Source organism: Pinus tabuliformis, chromosome 4_1 (genome assembly GCF_031772625.1).
Source record: "Pinus tabuliformis cultivar Carrire ecotype Pingquan chromosome 4_1, CPIR1, whole genome shotgun sequence".
Lineage (NCBI taxonomy): Eukaryota > Viridiplantae > Streptophyta > Pinopsida > Pinales > Pinaceae > Pinus > Pinus tabuliformis.
This window is the reverse complement of record NC_142303.1, coordinates 987,227,054-987,248,822: the sequence shown is the minus strand read 5'-3', so window position 1 is coordinate 987,248,822 and position 21,769 is coordinate 987,227,054. Positions and strand designations below refer to the sequence as shown.

The 21,769-nt window shown below is 38.2% G+C and overlaps 1 pseudogene; it reads left to right on the top strand.

Annotated features, from left to right (window-relative positions):
* The window catches only part of LOC149179451 (protein DETOXIFICATION 42-like), a 45,765-nt pseudogene that overhangs the window by 2,554 nt on the left and 21,442 nt on the right, over positions 1–21,769 (top strand).

Genomic DNA, 21,769 nt, shown 5'->3' with positions numbered 1-21,769 from the left:
TCTTTTTCCTTTTGGTTTCCAAATCTTTGAAAATTATCTTAAACATTTCCTATTGTCGCTTTGACCTTCTCAGCCTCTTGGATTTTACCATTTCTTAAGCGTTGATAGAGTGCAACTCAACAAGAAAATCAACCTGCAGACATAGTGGTTTCCTGTGATAAAAAAAATGCCTCTGTGGTGGCTTCTATGTTGCTCAGATTCAAAAATAAATTCAGCTTTCAACTCTGACTCTGGCTTTGGCTCTGGCTCACGGTGGTGGCATGCAACAATGGTGACTCAAGAATCTCAAATGGATTCTCCTTCAATAAAATCTTTATTGAATTTTCCCACAAGAACAACACTTCCATAAATACTTTCGCAAAACCCTTTTTAATTAATTTTTTTTTACAACAATTGCCTTTTGTTTTTACAATCTCTTTTTTTTCAATATTTCAATTCCCATAGTAGATTGGAACAACATATCTAAATAATGCCCTCTTTATTTATAACAAATTCAAGTTTTTAAAAAAAAACTTTGAATAATAAAAAAAAACTTTTTTATTTTATTTCAATAACAAACTTTGTCTCTTAAAAAAAAATATCTTTGAATAAATCCCTTTTTTCAAAATAATACCATCGAACTTCATTACATGAACCCTTTTAACACATAAGTTTTCAGATTGGACTTTTTGAACAGAAGCACACATTTCTAATTTTATGACTATATTGCACCTTTTGTTGCTTTGACATTGTATTAATTATGATAACGGTAAGTATTGACAATTAACACTCCTCTTAGAGCATGGGGCATGCGTTAGTAACACCTAACACAAACTCACAATTCTTGGCCTACGTTATAATGCACCTCCTTAACTCCTGGGGTGTTTTAGTAAAGATTTGGTTTGACTACCTGCAGTGAGTTATTTTCCTAATTCTTTTTTTAAAATGCATACCTTTTAAAAAAAATCAGACCTTCGCACAATGAAGACTTCCGACTTCTTCTTTCCCTTCAATTACTTTGCAACAACAGTCTTCCTTGTAGTAGGAGGTGTCTCACGACTGCTTCACATTCACTACATTGTCTACTACTTTTATGTTTAATACACACATATGAAATGCTGCTCTCAAGGAGTCTTATGCAACCTTTCCTCTTCTCTCTATTTTTCTGAAAGAGTCTTATGCAGATCCATCTCTGATACCATGTTAAGGAAATGAAAAACATGGACCAGAGATGCTCTTCTTAATATTATCAACAATTAAATAAGATTACATAGGAGACATCAACAATAAATGACTGCATTGATATTGAACCACAAATCAGCCAAATTGGACTGAACTCTAACTAATCGTGACACTTGGATGGACAAGTACAACACCTAGAAGTTGGTTGGAATTAGATTCTCCAACAATGATGAGTATTGGTATTCCTTTTGTTGTTGCTACCCAACCACTTAACACTATACCATTTTTTTTTATGGAGTTCACTTTGGAGATTTTGACTTTACGTGGGAAACATAGTCAATCATATCTGTATCAATTTTCACCATTTTATACTTATTGATATTTTCTACATATTGGGGCTTCATTGGCATATGAATTTGTTTAAAAATTTTGGTGATTATTCGGATGGTTGCTAGTATATGGAGGATAGGAACTGCAACTAGACATTGGAGTTTCCTTCAAAGTAGAGAGTATTAGAGATAGAGAAACTAGTATGTGACTCAATCACAAATAGATAATCTAAGATGCGAGTCAATCACAAATAGGGAATCAAAGATCTGACTCAACTAGCCTAAATGTGATTTCCCCTCCAATTGTAGGTTTTAACCCTGTATAGAATTACCTGCAAATGAATTCTTAAAACAGAAAAATAAACAATGGTGATAACATTAAAAATATATATATACATATTTTCCCCTGGATCCCAAAACTGAGACTACCAGATTGATTTTTCATTATATTCCTTTCAATGTTACAATATATATATAAGCATTCATAAACCCCAATCCATAACCCTAGATTAGAACATAGCCATAGTTCCCTTGGTCGGATCTACAAAATACCATGGGAATAAAACCATCATGACCAAAACCATGTGCAAAACACGTGGAAAAAATCATGCGTAGCTTCTCCCACCATCTGTGGATTTGCCCAACTATTATTGGGTCTGCATAAAAAAAGAAAATTCCCAGGGTGTTTACCTAGACCCCGTGTAGGGCGCTATCGCCCCCCTCCAAACCCCCCGATAGGGGGGTCTTCCGCACCCCCTGTGACCCATTGTTTATTTACACCAAGAAAAATTCTCAGTACTCACAGAGTTCATCAATGCATCTGCAACATTCTTCAAAATGTCCACCTTTACTAGAAACACCATTTTGTCCTCAACCATATCCCTCACAAAGTGATACTGAACATCACTGTGCTTTGTCTTTTAATGATAAGCAAGGTTCTTTGGCAAGAAAATTTCACTTTGGTTGTCACATTCTATCCTTATAGCTCGTTGTAACAACCCCATAATTGAACACAACCTCTACAACCAAATTGCTTTCTTTCTTTCATGAGTGATTTTCACGTATTTAGCCTTTGTAGTTGATAGATCCACCACGAATTGTCTCTTGCTTATCTAACTGAATGCTCCTCCAAATAGGTTAAACACATACCCACTTGTAGATCTTCTCTGATCTAGATCTCTATCCTAGTCTGCATCAACAAATCCATAGATGTCCAAAACTCTATGTAATCCTTGTCTTCCTTGGTAGCACAAACCATAATCACTAGTGCCACGCAAATATCTAAAAAGCTACTTCACTATTGTCCAATTTTCTTTTGCTGGTTTTGATATAAACATGCTCAATACTCCCACTATACGTGTAAACTCTGGTCTCATACAAACCATTGCATACATCAGGCTACCAACTGCACTCTATGGAACAAGAGACATGTCCTCTTCCTCTTCGTGTGTCTTGGGACACTATTCAGCAGATAACTTTACACCTATAGGAATAGGAACCTTCATCAGTTTTCTATCTTGCATATTAAACCTTTTCAATATTGTTTCGACATACTTCCTCTAGTTTAACCAGAGCTTCCTCTTTTCTCAATCTTGTTTAATTGCCCAAAATATAGTTTGCAGCACCAAGATCCTTCATGTCAAATTTGGAGGACAATTGGGTCTTCAAATCCTAGATAATTTCTTTGTCATTTCGAATCAACAACATATCATCCACATACAAGACTAAATAAATAACACGGTCACCAATTAATTTAAAATACACATAATGATCCACGTTTCTTCTTGTGAAGCCAAGTCCCCGTATATATGTATCAAATTTCTGATACCACATCCTTGGTAACTATTTTAACCCATACATATACCTTTTTAACCTGCATTCCAGTTCTCTCTTACCCTTCACCGCAAATCTTTTTGGTTGCTTCATGTAGATCTCTACTTTCAAATCCCTATGAAGAAATGTTATCTTCACATCCATTTGTTCTACCTCAAAATAAAAATAAATAAAAACAAATAAAAGTAATCTAATATATGCTAACTTGGCAAAAGGAGAAAAAATATCACTGAAATCAATTCTCGAAACCTAGGAATAGCCTTTTGTTAACAACCAAGCTTTGTATTTCTCCACCTTTCCTTCTACATTCATCTTCTTCTTAAACACCCATTTGTTGCCAATGGGTTTCCTTTTAGTCGACAACTCCACAATATCCCAAGCCTCATTTTTGTCCAAAGATGCCATTTCATCAACTATGGCCTCTTTCCAAAGTTTGTCATCCTCTGAATCCACTACCTCCTTGATAGTTCTAAGATCATCATTAGTAATAGGTAAAGCAAAATTTGAACAGAAAGAAGATGGACTATACCTCTTTTGTTTCCTTCTCTCTCGAGTTGATCTTCTCAAAACTGGAGTTTGTGGTTCTTCCTCTTCTGATTCTTGTTCTATTTTAGACTCTGATTCTTCCTCCTTCAGTTCAAAATCTATCTTTTTAGGTTCCCTTGGTAGGAATTCTTGTTTAATAACATCCTTCACCTCTCTAAACACCACATCTCAGTTGTACATAAACTTCCTTGTTTCTAGGTTCTAAAGCTTATAACATTTTAAACCATCCTTATATCAAATAAAAATTCACCTTTCAAATTTACTATCTAACTTAGTTATTTTCTCCTTTGGAACATGTACATATGCATCATAGCCAAATACCCTTAGATTTGAAAGAGAGGGTTTCTTACCAATCCATATCTCACATGGACTCTTATCCTCCAAAGATGATGAAGGTAATTTGTTAACCAGGTAACTTGCAGTATCCACTGCCACTGCCCAACATTCCTTCCCTAATCCAACTCCACTGAGCATGCTTCTTACCTTTTCCATCAATGCCCTATTCATTCCTTTTTCAAATCCCTTTTGCTAAGGTGTGTATGGAGTAGTGTTTTGTCATGCTATACCACACTTCTTATAAAACTCTTAAAATTCCTTCTTGCAAAATGCTCCACCATTATCTGTCCTCAACACCTTAATCTTCTTCTCTGTCTGATTTTCCACCAGAGCCTTAATTTCTTTAAATTTGTAAATGACTTCAAATTCTTCCTGAGGAAATATATCCATGTATTCCTTGAGAAGTCATATATAAGTGAGACATAGTACATAGACTTACCCAATGATGGAACCGACACGGGTCAAAACACATCAGTGTGCACAAACTCTAATATCCCTTTCACCCTGTTAGAACTTAAGGGGAAACTCACCCTATTCTGCTTCCCATATACACAATGTTCACAAAAATTGAAATCCAGGGAGAAATTAGACAAACCTTCTACCATACCATTACCATGTAGAATTCACACGCCCTTCTCTAAAATATGTCCAAGCCTTTGATGCCATAGCATGGTATTTTCTCCAAAGACCACTAGATTTTCTACTCCACTTTCAGGAACCACAGAAACATTCCAACCATCAATAACAGTGCTACTCAAAAGCTTGTATAGAGTTCCAATCCAAAATCCCTGTGTCAATACCAGTGCTCCCCAAACCATCTTGCAGGTATCTTTCTCGAGCACTATTTTCACACCTGCATCATCCATCTTGCTTACAGAAATCAGATTTCTGGCCAATGAAGGAATATGCAGAACACAATGAAGTGTTCTAATCCTTCCACCTTACAACTTCATCTTGACTTTTCTAGGTTCAATGATTCTAGCCTTCCTTTCTTCCCCTAAGAAGACATCACCACCATCATATTTCTCATACTCGCAGAACCACTCCCTATGGGGAGTGAAGTAATAGGATGCACCTGAGTCAATCAACCAATGATGCCTCATGATATATATGTGTACTTGAAGAAGAAGAAAAATAAACATATTAACCTTCATCTGAGGTGGTTTTCACCTCTACAGAAGAAGCATCATAAGATCCCTTTCCTTTCTCAGGATTTTTAGATTTACAATCCTTTTTGTAGTGCCCTTCTTTTCCACATTTCTAGCATACCTTTACAGGTTTTCCTAGAGATTTAGATATCCCCCTAGATTTAGATCTCCCACTCGAGGAACTATATATGTTTCTGTTATGATTATGTACTCTTACAGACAATATCTCTCCATATTTTTCCACCTCATCTCCTCTAACAATAAGAATGAGACAATTTCATCAAACTTCAAGGTAGTCGTATTGCTACCTATAAAAACAACCAAACTATCCCATGAATCTAGTATAGAACACAACAAACTAATGCACTTATCTTCATCTAAAATTTTTATATCAACAGATAATAATTGGCTTACCAAAGTATTAAAGGCATTCATATGCTCTATTACCAAGTCTCCATCCTTCATAATCAAGTTATACAACTTTTTCCGTAGGAATAGTTTGTTCACCAGAGACTTATATTGGTACAAAGTCCCTAACTTGTCCCAAAAAGCCATTGTCATAGCTTCTCCTGATACATTCAACAATATTGAATCTGAGATACACAACTATATTGTGCTCTTTTCCTTCCAATCCACCTTCACCCAGTCTTCTACTGACATTGCCATTGGTTTAGTACTCGGATCTACCATGATCCACTAATCATTATCCACCAACAGATCCTCCATCTTGAGCTTCCACAAATCAAAACTTTTTGCATTGAATTTATCAATCTCTATCTTTCCACTATTCTCCATGTTCTTTCATGACAATAATCGATCCCACATATCTCCCATTATAACAGGCTCTACCACAAGCATAAGCAAAACCCTTTAACAGAAAAGGAATCCCCTTGAAGCTAAAACAAATCTAATACCAAATGTATGCTTTAACCCTATACAAAAACTAACTACAAACAAATTCTTAAAACAAACAAAAAATAAACAATCGCAAGAACATAAAACAAATATACCCAGAGATTTCCCCTGGATCCCAAAACTGGGACTACTAGATTAATTTTTCATTATATTCCTTTCAATGTTACAATACATTATTATATATAAATGTTGAATCATTCATAAACCCCAATCCATAACCCTAGATTAGAACATAATCATAATTCCCTTGACCATATCTGCAAATTACCATGGGCAGAAAACCATCATGCCCAAAACAATGTGCAAAACCCATGCACAAAACCATGGGTAGGTCCACCCACCATCTATGGGTTTTCCCCCCATCCTTGGGTCCATCCAACTATTATTGGGTCCACATAAAAAATTCCTAGGGCCCTACCCCATACCCCGTGTATCAGAGCGGAAGCCCCTCTACAAAACCCCCGATAGGGGGTAATCTAGGTGGATCCAGAAAAGCTCAAAAATAAAAGTCCTTCAATTGCAGTGAAACTAGGATCATATCAAATAGCTCATAAAAATATTTCAAATGACACAAACGACACCTCAATCTGAGTTTGTATACAAAAGTTATGGCTAGTCAAAGTTTTGGTTAAACAAGGCAAAAGTCAAAGTCATCATTTTACCACGTGGCAAGCCATACAAATGACATATGGCAACAAATTCAGTAAACCTAGTGGGACCCATAGAGCTAATGTGGAACCTAGGCAGCAAATCAGGTGGACCCACAAGCAGGGGATGTGGCAGCACCACAAGTCGACACATGGCAAGTAGGTGACAGAAGTGGCATATGATGTGGACCAAATAGAGCTTGCCACATGGCACCTCAAATTAGCCCCAAGTGGCCTTGGCATGGTTTAACCTCCATTTTTGTTTTAGTCTCATGGTTTCCATATATTATATGGTTTGAAAACTATATTAAACCAAAATTGGGCTTTAAACCATATTAAAGAAAAAATAGGAGTCCATGGGTTTTGGACCCAAAACCTCCCCAACAAGTAACTTAATATGACTATGCCAACCATTGTGCCAACCACACACTTTATTTTATTCACCCTCACATTTTGTTATAAAATGCCATTCAAATAGTTCAAATGGAATCATGGAGAACCATGGAGAATACATGAGAGATGAGGGTGCAAGCAGGCCAATGAAGTCATGAATCTCAAGAAGATTCTAGGAATATTGTTGGAGCATATGTTAGGGAATATTTCAAAGAATATTCTCTATGAGGAATCTTTAAGATTCCTTGGGGGCATAGTTTTGAAGATGTCATAACTATGCAAATTTATACTCAAATGAACTAGCTTTTCACTAGGAGTCTAATTACGTAGTCCATTGCTTCATCTGAGCAGTATAATTTTTGCTCGTGTCCAAGAAGAGAATCCTTTAAGGAATCTTTGAGATTCCCAGGGAGACTAGATTTGACCAAGTCATAAAGGGGTTGAGTTTACCGTCATATTTCATGGATTTTCACAAGGAAAACGATGGTGCAGGAAGCTCCTTCATCTGAGTAGCCAATTTTCAAGTCGTCCCTACACTTGGAGGTATAAGGTGCATTGTTTCCATGTCCTTATTTGATTTTTTTAAGATGATGTTTTGATCCTGAGATCTATGTATGCCACGTTGTGAGAGGATCTTTGTATACCACTTTAAACCCATCATCACTGAAGCAAATCACAATCAATCAATCTGAACATTCAGAACACTATCACCAAAACACAAAGCAGAACCCAGAACTCTGCATCAACAACCAGAACCAACTGCAACTTCAAACATCATATTTCATAATGTATATGCTACTTTGATGTGTCGAACCAACATGTATACATGCTTTTATCAAAGCGAACCAGCGTACAGATCTGAAAATACTAACTTAAAACTTCACAACTATTCCAGACTTTTGTCATACCCAGATCATAACATTTACAGAATAAAACATGCATTAGTATTTAGATCTAGCCCAATCAACATCAGATCATGCAATGATAAGTCATTTTAGTTCTTATGATCCTGATCTAACATTGTATCCAAGGTGCACAAAATATTTCAGATCATCTCATAATCATAGCCCCTGCAACATAACATATACTTCAGATAGAAGTATTCCTCATAAACCCATTCACTTGCACACTCTAGCCTAATGATCTTCTCCTCCTTATATAGTTTTAGGTCTTTCTCAATACCTCGGACCAAATCACTTAGGACCAATACCTCGGACCAAATACCTCGGACCAATACCTTCGACCAAATACCTCGGAACAATACCTTGGACCAAAACCTTGATTTTCTATCCCATACACACTTTTCCTTCTGTGAAAGTGTGTGCATATGTATATTATCCTTTTGTTCTATTAACCCACTTGTATATGCTACTTGGACAAAATGAACCGGCGTATACTTCTTAAACCATTTTCAAAGTCTGATATGTAATCATTTGTTGTTAACATGTTGCACTGTGAATTGTCATCAATGTGAGTTGCCATCAAGGACGACACCTATATCATAATGCCAAAAATATCCCCTTTGGACTTGATGGCAACCATAACACCAAGATACCCTTCCCCTTTGACATCAAGGGCAAAGGGTGGACCAAGATATTCTCCCCTTTGATATACATTATGTTGTCCATGCTCCCCCTGAGTACATGCAGAGTTTGAAAAGATATTTTTCAAAAGAATAACATGACTCTATAACTCAACTAAGTGAGTGTGACTTCCCTAATACCAATGACTCATACATACCTCAATCACCCAACCAAGTGGGGATACACCAAATTTGACTCATCCACCCAACCAAGTGGGGATATACCAAATGTGTATACATGACTGAAATATCAATTATTGCATCATCCTTCCCATGTAGTAGGGTTACAAATTAGGTATTTTCATGACCTTTACATCAAATGATATAGATGAAATTTATAACAAGGACCAACAATCTAAACAATACCATGATAGTCATCAACAACTATCATACACCATATATGATCTACACCATCAGCATCTGTCAGCAGCATCAAGATCAATAGCTTGTATATGTCCATCATCAAAAGAGTCACCTAAATCAAACAACTATGTGGATCAAGCAATATAATTATCATCATGTACCAAGGTCTTCTAATATAATGCCAACAATGCATTATTAGAAACATATGCTCCCCCTGAACCTGTGCCAATTGTTTACTATCAGATATGATCATTGCATTTGTTAGTAAGAATCATCAAGACAACATCACCAACCAGTTATTCATCAACTTATTAACAGCTTATGAGGGTCAAAAACACTTCCACATATCATCAGCAGACTGTAACCATCCTCAATCGAAGAAGAATAGATAATTGATAATTGACAGAACCATATCAGACCCCTTTTCCTAAGTCTGTCCCACTGCTTTTTCTTCAGAACACCATATACGCGATTGTGCAGCTTCTAACTCTCATATATACGCAACTTCTCTTCATAATAACTATGTATGAGAATTGGAATACTAAAGTTTTACACTTTCAGCTCCCCCTGGGTCTGTTATGTCTGTAAACTGAGCTATGCCACATCTTTCTGACAACAATTCCTTCTTCTTCAATACCTTGGATTGTGATGATGTTTGTTCCTTTTGGTATGGTGGCTGAAATTTTCTCCTGCATTCCTTTGCTTTATGTCCAAACTTGTTACACGCATAGCATCTTACATGTTTCATATTCCTTCTATCGCAATCAATAGCTTTGTGACCAAACATATTGCAAGCAAAAAAATATCCCTTAAAGTACCTGGAAACTAATGATATTTCTGTGTGACGGTCTTGAACCATTCTACTTCTGCATCTGGCTGCAACATGTCCAAAATTATGACATTTAAAACATTCAACATTATTTGTCAAAGAAAAGAAACAATTATCCCTTCCATAGTTAGGTGGAAATGTTTTTCTTTGAAGTCTTTCTTTCATTGGTTATTGATGGGGTTGACCTTTTATCTCCTTGTTGAGCATTTCAAATTTTGCATTGGAGTTCCTTACCTCATCTTGTGAGCTAGATTCACCTTCATGAAAACCAAGACCAGTCTTTATAATAGGCGAATGCTAAACTTTGATGATTTCATCTAACGTTTCTGATCCTTTAGCAAATCTAAGATTCAGAGTCTTTGTCTTTTCAAGTTCTTTTCTTAGACTTACTACTTCACATTCTAACACTTCATTGTGTTTTTCCTTTTCAGTGAGTTGATGTGTCAGTTTGTTTATGATTGTATCCTTTTTTGCCAAATTGATTTTGAGTTGATTGATTTCTTTAAGGAAATCTTCCTTTTCTAAGGCATCATTTTCATATGCCATGAGTAGTTTAATTTCTTGATCATCTTCATTACTATTGGACAAGCCATCACTATCATCATGAGTATAATAACTTCTATTACCTTATGTAGACATCTTTCCTTTGACATGAGGGCATTTAGTAGCGTAATGACTGTTAAGAAATTTACAGCATAACATAAATAATTACTGAGAGGAATAAATATAAAAATAACCCACAACAACCATAAACACATAAACACAAATGTTTATCTGGGAAAACCCCAAATCCGGGGAAAAACCCAACCTAATAAGATCTCATTAGCATTGGCCAAAACTCTGGCCAATCCGACCAAGTGAGCCTTCACCGCTCACCTCCAGGTCTTGCATTACAATAAAGTCTTTCCAACCTTTTATAAGCTCCATTACATATAATACCACAGGTAGAATACTATGGGTGCACAATACCATGTGCCCCAAAACCATCACTGTTTAACCTGGTCAACTTTGACTCTATCCCGAGTCAAGTTTACCTAACAATTCCCCCCTTAAACTTGACTTGGGGTTCCTTGAATAGCTCCAGCCAAACCTGCTAAGTGAGACAATCCCGCTCACTCTAGCTCTCAACACGGCATAGAACACACAGGAAATATCTCTTATCGATTCTCTACGAAAAATTAGCCTTGAATTTTAATATTACCAAAGGTATCTCTCAACCTTCGTTAAATAGCCACAAGAATCCCAAACTATTCGTCAGCATGTTCCAAACCGGTAAATATTGCAAATGCACTGCGATCCCTGGCAGTTACAGCACTATCTTCCGCACATTCTCCTCGAGGTTCTTCCGCGTATGATTGTTCCATCATTATTTTCCAGACCCAGATCTGTAAAAAGGCTGCATTGATCTCATCCGGCACTATAAACCCCTGGCATCAAGGAATCTCTTTGAAGCCAATATCTGGCTTTGATACCAGTTGTTAAGAAATTTACTGCATAACATAAATAATTACTGAGATGAATAAATATAAAAATAACTAGCAACAACCATAAACACATAAACACAAATGTTTATCCGGGAAAACCCCAAATCCGGGGAAAAACCCAACCTAATAAGATCTCATTAGCATTGGCCAAAACTCTGGCCAATCCGACCAAGTGAGCCTTCACCACTCACCTCCAGGTCTTGCATTACAGTGAAGTCTTTCCAGCCTTTTATAAGCTCCATTACATATAATACCACGGGTAGAATACTATGGGTGCACAATACCATGTGCCCCAAAACCATCACTATTTAACCTGGTCAACTTTGACTCTATCCCGAGTCAAGTTTACCTAATAATGACCAACTCTACCACAAGCAAAGAATTTGAATGGTAGCTTACCTTTGAATCTTCTAGAACCCCATTGAAGCTTCTTGACAAAATTTACCTCATCTTCTTCTTCTTAAATGTGTCCTGATTCATTGTGCTCTTCCTTTTCTTTTCCCTTTGTTGATGCTTTAAAAGCAGATTCTCTCATGTCTGATGGACCTCCTTTTCTCATTTCAAAGGCAGTTAGGATTCCATGGAGTTGAGTCACAGTAATAGTTTGAAGATCCTGTTTTTCTTCTATGGCAGACACTTTTGACTCAAATTTAGAAGACAAAGATCTCAAAATTTTCTCAACTAAAGTAGCTTCCTTTATCTCTTCACCCAGATTTCTCATATGATTTACAATCCCATCTACTCGCAAGAAATAACTAGAAATGCTTTCATCACTATGCATCTTGAGAGTTTCATACTGGATTCTGAGAGTTTGTAGTTTAGCACGTTTTACCTGGGAGTCACCTTCGTAGCTCTGAATGATTCTGTCCCATATTTCCTTGGTTGTGTTGAGCTGCATGACTTTAACAGCTTTGGCATTTATTTCATATGTTTTCCTTTCTACTGGATCTATGGGGACTGTTGCTGGATATTGATATCCTTTCTCCACAATTGCCCAAACATTAGCTCCATGTGACTAAAGATACGCTCTAGTTCGTGTTTTCCAATATACCAAGTTGTTCCCATTTAAGATTGGTCGTCTAATAAATCCCATGCCTTCATGATTCTTCATTTTGAAAGATCTCCCTTCAAGCGATCAAGCTTCTTCTGAAGGACCTACTCTGATACCAATTGTTGGATATAATACTGAGATGGGGGTGAATCAGCATTATCAAACCAATAACGTTTTCATTTCATACTCAAATTTATATATGCTACTTCAATGAAGGTAACTCGTGTGTACACGCAACTATCTTTAAAGAAACCAGCGTGTATCCAGCAAACTTATGATTCAGTTAATTCACCATATGTCGATCTTTAATCATTGTGTCAGTACTTCATTAACCATATAAATAGTAACCATGTGCAGTAATAACATAATAAACCATCACACATAAGCAACACACATGAACACCAAGATTTAAGGTGGAAACCCAATGCGGGATGAAAACGACCTATTGTTGTCTTCTTTTAATATAAGAAAAACTTGTTTACAATCTTCTAATGGTGTAAACTAATACTAGTACGTAGGAACCCACCTGTAGAAGGATACAACCTTCTCTCGTTCTCCAGCTTCTATTGGAAGGGAACTACAACCCCCTAGCTCTTGTACTAGCTGATCGGTTTACTAGTACGTAGGCATCGACCTACAGAAGGCTCTAACCTTCACTCATTTTCCAGCTCCTACTGGAAGGAAGCTCCAACCTCTTGTCTCTTGTACTCGCTGATCTGTTTAATAGTATGTAGGCACCGGCCTATAGAAGGCTATGACCTTCTCTCTTCCTCCAGGGACCACGTTTCATAAATTTTCAGACTGGATACTCCTGGAATACAACACCACAATTTGAAGGCCTCGTTTCATCAAATTTTCATACTAGACCCATTAGCAACATTAAAGCTCAAAATCAATCACCACTACAACACATCCAATCACTGGAACCCATCATCACTAAAGCAAATCACAATCAATCAATCTGAACATTCAGAACACTGTCACCAGAACACAAAGCATAACCCAGAACTCTGCATCAACAACCAGAACCAACTGCAACTTCAAACATCATATTTCATAATGTATATGCTACTTCGATGTGCCAAACCAATGTGTATACATGTTTTTATAAAAGCGAACCAGTGTACATATTAGAAAATACTAACTTAAAACTTCACAACTATTCCAGATTTCTGTCATACCCAGATCATAACATTTACAGAATTAAACATGCGTTAGTATTCAGATCTAGCCCAATCAACATTAGATCATGCAATGATAAGTCATTTCAGGTCTTATGATCATGTTCTAACATTGTATCCAAGGTGTAAAAAATATTTCAGATCATCTCATAATCATAGCCCCTGCAACATAACATATACTTCAAATAGAAGTATTCCTCAGAAACCCATTCACTTGCACACTTTGGCCTAATGATCTTCTCCTCCTTATATAGTTTTAGGCCTTTCTCAATACCTCAGACCAAAACCACTTAGGACCAATACCTCGAACCAAATACCTCAGACCAATACCTTGGACCAAATACCTCAGACCAAATACCTCGGACCAATACCTCGGACCAAATACCTCGGACCAATACCTTGGACCAAAACCTTGATTTTCCATCCCATACACGCTTTTCCTTCTATGAAAGTGTGTGCATACGTATACGCTCCTTTTGTTCTATTAACTCGCGTGTATACGCTACTTGGACAAAATGAACCAGCGTATACTTCTTAAACCATTTCTGGAGTCTGATCTGTAATCCTTTGTTGTTAACATGTTGCACTGTGAACTGTCATCTATGTGAGTTGTCATCAAGGAAAACACCTGTATCATAATGCCAACATGTTTCAGTGGAAGCCCATGATTTAGTCACATCCCTACTTTCATCATGTTTCTTACTGTTGTTGAGGCATTTCACTGCTACTTGGTCGATTTCTGTCAATTCTGCCTTAACTGCCTGAGTGAGCTGTTTAGTGGAGAAGTGATGGAGTGTGAAAGTTGTGCGCCCAAGTGGTCATTTTCTGCATGACGAAGTGGAGCACCATGTCATGCCCTTAAGACTTCTTGAATCCTCCCCATATTGATTTTCGCCATGCCTTATTTAATATCACCAATGTCGACCCATCCTCCCTTTTAATCTCTGCAATAGCGCTATCAGTGCACCATGGCACGGGTCATTTAATCATTTAAAACCGACGAATAGGCAGGCACTTTTGATTTTCTCTTAGGATCCTTTTATTACAACCCCCTTTGTAGTTTTTCGCATGTGACTGGGAGCTGGAACCAAGGGCCCATGTGTTTTGGCGCTAAAGCTCTCAATGGCTATGAGGGGGGGCCTTTTTCATTATATCTCAGAAGTCCCTCATTGGCCAATTTCTCAGACCCGAAATCTTTATAGATCGAAGCTCATAATATATCGCATTTGGGCCATTTTCATATCGTAATAGCAATCACTGATAAGCCCGAAATGAGGAACCGTCAATCGCTGATCACCAATCGCCGATAAACTTGCTGATGTCACCACTCCCACGTGATCGATGACATCATCACTTCCACGTGTCAGCCTGTGAGTGGAGACACATGGCACCCAGAAATAGCCCCATAAGACCCCTAAAAATGCCAAAAACGAGTGACAGGTGTCCACCCACCATGTCATCATCCGTACATGCCACGTCACTGCTGATGTCAACTGCCATGTAATCTCGGTGGACCAATCAGAGGCTGCCACATGGCCCCCTGGAGGAGAGAAAAAAAGGTTGATCGGGCCTTGGTTTTGCAGGGAATCCTTTGTTAAAGTGTTTTAGCCCTCCCTCGGAAATACAGCGTTATATCACAAATCGGCCCCCGCACAAATCTTGTGAACCATAGATAATCCTTAAGCATGTGCCTTGGGACCCTGCCGATTGTCGATCACCGATAAAAGTTGTGCCCGAACCCGCCAACTGCTTATATGTGATATTTGCGGTCGGCAGATCGCTTCTTTTCATTCCGCCACTGCTCCTTACCTGTCAGCAAGCCCAATTTTCGACTTTGATAAGCCTCCCAGGTCTCAATTGCAATTTACCTTCACACTTAGCCATTTTCCTTATTTTCTGAGTTTTTCAAAGGAAATCATCAATAGGGTCTAACTTCTGATCTAGGAACCCTTTTTTGGACTTTTATATACCACCGAAAATCTTTTTCCAAGCATTGTGCAATGGAGAGGGTTCCATCTAGCTATGACAGCTTCTGTTGCTCAGAATTTGGCATCAAACATCATTGCTATTTGCCTTTTGAAGCAACTGATGACCCATGAAGCAGTGAGTGACAACATTAGCTCCTACTGGGGATAGTGCCTTGCTTGCAAGGTGTTGAGAACCTGCAGACCAGCCTCCTTCACTATTGGGAATGGAGTCAATAATAAATGAATCTTTGTAATCAACAAAATCTCCATGGGACTTTCCTCCTCAATATAGAATGCAAACATAAAAAGTCTAACAACTGAAAGGTAAATGCTCAACTGGTGATATTATTTATGTATAATCCTACTTATGCACAGTAATTAATTCATCTAAGTATGTTCAAATCTCCAATAGAACCAGGCCAGCATAACAGTACTCGACCACATGCCTTCATATTGTTGAAAAAGAAAAATTAAAACAGGAATGCAACATGAAAAATATGCAAATATGGAACCTAATACATGCTCTTGAAATGACCTCTATTGATGGCTTATGAATAGACTCATGTACTCAGCCACATGGTCATGGAATAGAAAAGGAATGTTTGCAACAGCCTCTTCTTCACATACAGACTGTTGGATGATGTCTTTTTTGTTATGGAAGCTACAAACACCCTTCATCCCCTCAACTTCAGTCTTTCCAAGGAAAACTAATTGCTGCACTTCAACTACACATTTTTAAATGGGATTGTTGTCTTGGAAATATGAAATAGACTCTTCAATGTCAGAACTATAAGAGTCATAAATTGGAGGGTCTGTTGAGAATTCTTGGTAGAAATATTTTTGTAGCAATTCATCTTTGGGCTCTTCTTGAAAAACTTGTTGTTGGGAGCTTTATCCCCACTGATAGGTAAACAGCTCCTTTTGAACCTCCATGACCATTTCCTCCTCCTCAGAATAATTTGAATCATATATTGGAGTAGATCCTTGATCCTGCTCTTCATGTGAAAGATATGCATCATGGACTGGAGCCTCTTTGCTGACCTCCTGATGCGCCTCCACTTCTTACGCATTTGGTGATGCTTCTTGATAAGAGTAGATGTTTTCTCGGAGAGGATCTCCACAAACATCTTCAGCAGATTCATCAACCTTGGGATTGTTTTCATCATTACAAAATTTGCAGCAATCTTCAAACATAGCATTCTGTAAATAAAATGTCTTATAATATTGATGGGATGTTGTATGGAAGCATTTCAAGGAAGATGTGTTGCCCTGAGGTAGTGTTTTAAACCAAACCCTAGCATCACCCTCTAAAGACAATTTGAACAACTTCTTTAGTACATCTTCAAAAATCATACCTTGTTGCTCCATGCATTCATGAAAGTCTTTGAGGTGTTGGTCAGGTCTTTTCTCTGAGTTCCCACTAAATTTAGGCAAATAGCTATCCCACTCATGAAATGAAGGAACCCGGTTAGGATAACCACCAATGGAAGAGAAATCCAGTGGGGCAAATTAGTTGGCCAGGAATGCAAGAAGGGTCATCTTGAAAACCTCCCTATGTGATTGATTTCAGCTTCGAAAACAGGGATAGTTTTCAATTGTTGTACCATCAGAGTGAGTATGGGGTTGCTTAAAACCTAGGATGATCACAATAGAGATATGGACAGTGGAGTCGCCAGGTTGTTTACCATAATTTGATAGTGGAGTCGCTAAGGTGAGATATCTTCAACCCACACTTCCTATGCTCACCTAATAGAGGAAATGAAATGCTTTGTCGTACCCAGGGAAAAATATTCTAATCCGTTCCCTGGAAACGGCTCTAGAAATATGTTGTCGCTAAATCTTGCACCTACAACACAAGTGCAGTAGGAGGCAAGGAAAGCTCCCCGGAGAGAGCCTATGGGTTGATTGTAGACCAGTGCCTAAGACATCTTAAATAGAGGAGTGCTTGTAAGGTTATATGTGAGGGGTTTGCAGCACTCCAATTGTCACGTAAAAGGTAATAAGAGGAGCTTGGTTCAATTAGATTTCAAAGAGGTAGATTCAAGCCAACTCATGGATCCAAATGTTGGGGGTATATGGGGAAATATCAAAGAGAAATGGTTTCTTCTTCTAATGGCTGACACACAGAAATGAGACAGGTTAAAAGTGAAGTCATAGAAATGATGGAGAGGACGAAAGGAAGGAGGAAAATAGATGCATAGGGTTGTAACAAACAGAATCCTAAATAGCAGTGTTCTAGCAGAAGTGGAATCTGATGGATAGGGTTGTAAACAACACAAAATCCTAAACCACGGTTTTCCAATAGAAATATGAAAGAGGGAGGAGATGGAGTGATAGAAACAACAGAGAACTTATTGAGGTTTCAAGCCTATGATGTGGGTACCTCTATCACCAAATAGTGCAAGAAAGGTTGTGCTCATACAGGTATTGCAGGCTATTAAAAAACCAAGTAAATCTGTAATACACACAGGCACTATTCTCTATTTAGTAGCCAAGGTAAATCCATGAACCAAGGAGAAACCAACAATCTCATTACACTATTTCAGAGAAGGAAAAACAACTTATGAAATGAGGTTATAGAAGGGAAAACTTACTGCACATTAATCATGTTAGGAATCAACAGGAAAATACCATTTAACTCAAAGGGTCCAATAACCAGTCCATACACTTAGCAATGATATTAGTGAAACCCCCATGAACAAGAAAATTAGAACCAAAATGGCATCACAGAGTTCAGCCCTCACAGGTCAGAATATCCAGAACCTTTGTATAATATTTCTTCCCCCTATTTATAAGAGGAGGGGGAGATGGAATTACAGTTTACAAAATATCTAAGCTCGAGCCCGAGTTGTCATACTAGACTAGATGTCTCGGTCAGTCTAAGGCTCTGCTGCCCCAAAAAGATTACAATCAAGATCGAATCCCTTCTTGGAAATAAACAGAAATAAATGCACAAAGAAAGAAAACGAAAGGGGAAGGAGGAGGTGTCCCATTTTTGTTTCAGTGGAAGCCCCTGATTTAGCCACATCCCTATTTTCATCATGCTTCTTACTATTTTTGAGGCAGTTCATTGTTGCTTGGTCGGTTTCTATCCATTTTACCTTAACTGCCTGAGTGAGTTGTTCAGTGGAGAAGTGATGGAGTTTGAAAGTCACGCGCCCAAATGGTCATTTTTTGCATGACAGAGTGGAGCACTATGCCGTGCCATTAAGACTTCCCGAATCCTCCCCATACCGATCTGCAGTTGTGTCATGCCTTATTTAATATAACCCCTATCGACCCATCTGCCTATTTAATCTCTGCAACAATGCTATCAGTGCACCACGGCCGCAGGTCATTTAATCATTTAAAACTGACGAACAAGTGGGCACTTTTGATTTTCTCGTAGGCTCCTTTTATTACAACCCCCTCTGTAGTTTTTCACATGTGATTGGGAGCTAGAACTAAGGGCCCATGTGTTTTGGCACTGGATCTCTCAACGGTTATGCGGGGGGGGGCTTTTTCTTTATATCTCCGAAGTCCCTCATTAGTTGATTTCCTGGAACTGAAATCTTATAGATCACAAATCATAATATATTGCATCTGGGGCCTTTCCATATCGCAACAGCAATTGCCGATAAGCCCGAAATCAGGAACCACCGATCGTTGATAAACTTGTTGACATCATCATTACCACGTCACCATTGATGTCATCACTGCCACATGTCAGCATGTGAGTGGTGACACATGGCACCCGAAAACAGCCCTATAGGACCCCTAAAAATGCCAAAAACGAGTGGCACGTGTCCACCCACTACGTCATCCTCTGTATGTGCCACGTCACTGCTGATGTCAGCTTCCATGTCATCTCGGTGGACAAATCAGAGGTCACCAAGTGGCCCCCTAGAGGAGAGAGAAAAAGGTCGGTCAGGCCTTGGTTTTTTAGGGAATTCCTTCGTTAAATTTTTTTAGCCCTCCCTCGAAGATACAGCATTATATCGCAGATCGGACCCTGCAAAAATCTTGTGAACCACGGATAATCCTTAAGCATGTGCCTTGTGACCCTGTCGATAGCTAATCACTGATAAAAGTTGTGCCCGAACCCACCCACTACCGATATGAAATATCGGCGATCAGCAGATCGCTTCTTTTCATTCCGCCATTGCTCCTTACCCACCAACAAGCCCGATTTGAAATTGCGATAAGCCTCCTGGGTCTCGATTGCGATTTACCTCCACACTTAGCCATTTTCCTTGTTTTCTGAGTTTTTCAAAGGAATTCATCAATAGGGTCTAACTTCTGATCTAGGAAACCTTTTTGGACTTCTATATACCACCGGAAATATTTTTCCAAGCACTATGCAATGGAGAGGATCCCATCTAGCTCTGACAGCTTCTATGGCTCAGAATTTGGTATCAAAAATCACTGTTATTTGGATTTTGAAGCAACTGATGACCTGTGAAGCAGTGAGTGACAACATAATGTATGCAGGTTATGAGGAGAAAATGGCAAAAGAAGAAAGGGAGAAACAGAGAGAAAAGGACGATGATTCATCTCCATATTCAAGTGAATATTCTTCTTCTTCATCTTCTTCTCATCATTCAAATGAAGAGATCAATTAGATCCTTCAAGAAGAGAATGCTAAATTAAGGAGACTTCTACAAGAAGTCAAAGAGGAGAAGAAAATATTGCAGCTTTAATTACGAGCCATGGAAGAGGCCTTGGAGAAGTTGAATTGCAATGAAGGCTTAGCAAATCCATCATCACCTTTTTTAGAATCAACAACTGAGGTAAACAATGTTGGTAATTTTTTAGTTTCATTTTCACATGATGATGATAATTTGGGTTCTTTTTAAAAGCACACCACAGGCATTGGTTCAAGATTGATGAGGAATATGGGATATGGAGGAAAGGGACTAGGAGCTAATGTCCAAGGAATGACTCATCCGTTGGAGGTTGTACAAAGACCTCAATTTGCAGGATCATGATACATTGAAGGAGAGTGTTCCAAGGTAGCAGAATCTTCCAAGCCATTGTTGAATCCATTGAAGAAAAAAGATGTTGAAAGTACATCAAAATATTCCTGTGACAATGAGCATTGTCGGAGAAGAGATAAGGCAAGATCTTCTTGCCAGATTCACACTAGAAACAACCAAGCAAGGTATAAGAAGTCTCATTATGCTAATTATCCTTTTGATTACAAGCAGATTGTTAATGGTGAGAAAAATCTGTGGCATAGAGGACCATATACTTTTTGTGGCTTGTATAACCATGTTGTTTCTAAGTGTTGGAAGAGAATGACAGTAAGGAAAAGAACAAGACATGTAAACCCTTCTCCACATCAGGGAAGGAAGAAGATCAAACATGTCTGGAGGAAAAAGAATTTTTGTTTCCATTGTAAGAAACATGGACATCATAGAGCCACATGTTGGGAGATCCACCTAGAGCAGTGACTGAATGACCATAAAGAACCTAAAAGGAAACCTATCAGTGAAGCAAATCAACAAGAAAGCCAACTACAGGAAGGGAGTCCATCAAACTGGTTGTGTAAGAGATGGGTAACACTTTTATGTAGTTGAGCATGTACACATTTTGTAAATCACATGTTGTGACATGTTTGAAAAATTGATGAAGTGTTTTCCATCACTTATGAAAGCAACATGACGATATTTTTGGCATTTTTTGATAGCTAGGGTAGTGGCTTTTATTATTATTTTGATGTAAACTTGACCAAAGAGTGTGTTATAACCTCTTGTAAAGTATAGGGTTTGATTGGGTCGTGTTTGGTCTTGTACAAGAACATGTATTTTGCAAAGATTGTACTACTGGTTTGCATTGAATACAGGTGTCAATCCATCACTTACGGCTCTGAGTATAAAGATGTAGGAGAATGAAATGTGGCATGTTAAGGAACTTGTTTTTCATATGGGGGAGTACAACAAATTAAATATTGTGTTCATTCTTTTGGAGGACCAAAATCTCTTTAGCGGGGAGGAATGATCCAAGTGGCTCCAGAAAATCTCAA